Source organism: Fukomys damarensis, unplaced genomic scaffold (genome assembly GCF_012274545.1).
Source record: "Fukomys damarensis isolate Sample0158 unplaced genomic scaffold, DMR_v1.0_HiC HiC_scaffold_6, whole genome shotgun sequence".
Classification (NCBI taxonomy): Eukaryota; Metazoa; Chordata; class Mammalia; order Rodentia; family Bathyergidae; genus Fukomys; species Fukomys damarensis.
The window spans coordinates 5,053,954-5,056,893 of NW_022900918.1; the positions used below are offsets into that span (position 1 = coordinate 5,053,954).

General features: G+C 32.5%; 1 non-coding gene across 1 annotated transcript; it reads left to right on the forward strand.

Annotated features, from left to right (window-relative positions):
* The first annotated feature begins 828 nt into the window (after positions 1–828).
* LOC117285168 lies at positions 829–958 on the forward strand. Its single transcript, XR_004516135.1, has one exon. It is a non-coding gene; the product is annotated as a small nucleolar RNA SNORA18 (small nucleolar RNA).
* The last annotated feature ends 1,982 nt before the right edge of the window (positions 959–2,940 follow it).

Sequence of the window (2,940 nt, forward strand, 5' to 3'; positions counted from 1 at the left end):
ATTGGCATTTTGATTGAGATTGAATTGAATCTGCACAAAAATTCTAGGAGTGCGGATATTTTTAGTATGTTGGTTGTTTCTAGCCAGGAGAAAGGGATATTTTTTCAATTTTCTGAAATTCTTTTCAATATCCTTTTTAAGAGTAATCGGGTGTTCAGTGTAAAGATCTTATACTTTGTTAGATTGATTTGTTAATACTACAATTTGATGCTATTTTGAAAGGCAAGGTTTCTTGAATTTCTCTTTCAATAATCTTATTATTCATGTACAAGAATACTATCAATTTTTGAGTGTTGATTTGTATCCAGCTATGAAACTGAATTTGATTATGAAATCTAGTAGTCTTTTGGTGGCACTTTTGGGGTCTTCTATGTAGAGCATCATGTCATCTGCATATAATGATATTTAAATTTCTTCCTTTCCTCTTTAAGGCTTTTATTTTGTTCTCTTGTCTAACTGCTGTGGCTAATGTTTCTAGAACTATATTAAATAGGCATGATGATAGTGGTTATCTTTGTATTGTTCCTGATTACAGAGTGAAAGGTTTAAGTTTTTGACCATTTACAATGATGTTGGTTTGCCATAGTAACTTTTGTCAGATTGAGAAAAAGACCATCTATTCCAATTTTCTGTAGGGTTTTTATCATGAATGGGTACTTGTGCTCTATGAAAATGGCACATTAAATTTATTGCTTTGCATGTTTAGAACAATCCCTGGAGCCCTGGGATGAATTCTAATTGGTTGAGGTGTAGATGATTTATTGAACTCTATTTGCCAGTATCTTATTGAGGATTTTTGGATCTGTGTTCATTAAGAAGATTGGCCTGCTTGAGGTCTATCCCTATGGGGCCTTTCTTGTGGCCACACATTGTTGGAAACGCCTCATAGCGTAACATTGGTTTTGCTTTGGTCATGGGTCTATTTAATAGGCCTGTGATAAGGCACTACAAGACAGCAAAAAGTATGAAAGGGCTAATTTTTCTTTTAACTTTAGGTATTTGCACATTCTAGAAATCCATACTACTCTGAGTACCTTAGGAAATGAATATGATTTCATGTGCATGTTTAGAGAAGGTGTCTTCAAGGCAGATCCATCTATCCTAAGTGCTCCCAAATTATAAACTGCTGTAAGGAATTTGGATATAAGATCCCAGGAGTTTTGAAGTTGTCATGGTCTATAATTCAGTGGCCATAAAAGAATTTCGGGCAGATAGGACAACTGGATTAAGCATCAGTTCCTTGGAAAAGGGCTGTCTTGAAGACAAGGAGTCCCATATGAAATTACTTAAATAAAAATTTATTTAATCCCCCCCCCAAAAAAGAAGATTGGCCTGTAGCTCTCTTGTTTGGTTGAATCTTTCTCTGATTTTGGTATCTGGGTAATACTTGCTTCTAGGAATGACTTTAGGAGTATTGATTCCCTTTCAAATTTTAAGACTTTGAGAGTAGTGGCATTAGATTTTGCATAAATTTCTTGTAGAATTCAGCAGTGAATCTATCAGGACCACTGCTTTACTTTGATGATAGGATTTTAATTTCTTCTTCAATTTCATTTATTGATATTGGATTATTTAGAATTTTTATGTCTTCTTGATTCAGATTTGATAATCCATATATATATAGGAAATAAGCCCATTTCTTCTATGTTTTTCATCATATAAGAATATAGGTTCTCAAAGTAGGTGTTGATGATCTTCTGTGTTTTGTTATTTCAGTTTTTTCTTTCCATTTGCATGGACCTGAGTCATTTCTTTTCTTCTGTTGATAAGGTTATCTAAGGTCTTATCAATTTTATTTAATCTTTCAAAAAACCCATTCTTAAATTTATTGATTCTTTGTATTGTTATCTTAGTTTCAGCTGCATATATTTCTGCTCTAAACTTTATAATTTCCTCCCTTGTACAAGTTTTGTGCTTGACTTGTTCTTCAATTTTTAAAACTTTGAGGTTCAACATTAGGTTGTTTATTTGGGCAAACTGTTTTCTTCAAGTGAGAGTTCACCACTAAAAATTTTCCTCATAAAATTGATTCGTTATGTTCCATAATTTCTGATTTTATAGGCATTATCATTTAATTGTAGAAACTAATTCCCTCTTTATTTTCATCAGTGACCTATTGGTTGTTCACTAGAGTGTTATTCAATTTCCATGGGTTTATGAAGATTTTCTGGTTTCTTTTGTCATTGATTTCCAACTGTATTGTACTATGGTCTAATAATAGGCATGGGATAATTTCACCTTATTTGCAATCATATAAATACATTATGTGAGCTAGAATGTTGTCTATTTTGGAGAATTTCCCAAGCAAAGCTTAAAAGAATGTATATTCTGATATTGTGGGGTGTTATATTCAATAGACATTTATTAAGTCCATTTGTTCACAGGTTTGTTTAATTTCAGACATTTCTTTGTTTATTTTTTTGTTTAGTTGATCTATTTGTAAAAGTGGAGTACTGAGATCCCCAATTACAATTGTGTTAATGCTTATTTGATTTTTTTTTTTTTTTTTGTACTGGAAATCAATCTCAGGTCCTTGTGCTTGCAAAGCAGGTACTGAAACCACTGAGCTAAATCCCCAGCCCCTATGATTATTTGAGTTTTCATGTTCATTAATATTTGTTTTGTAACATTGGGTGCCTCGATACTTGGTACATATATATTTCTGATTGTTATGTTCTTCTTGGAATTTTCCCTCAACTTTGTATCCTTTGGTCAGTTTTGGTTTGGAGTTCACGTTGTCTGCTGGTAGAATATTCACCTTTTTTTTCTGGATTTCTGTCTCATGGAGTATTGTTTTCCTTTCTTTGATTTTTCAGTCTATGAGTTCCTTTTTGAGTTAAATATGTTTCTTGTACACATTTACACCAATGGTTATTATTGATATGTATTGTCTTAGCCTTATCTTATTATTTTCCACTCTGTTGGTTCCCTGTCTTTTCT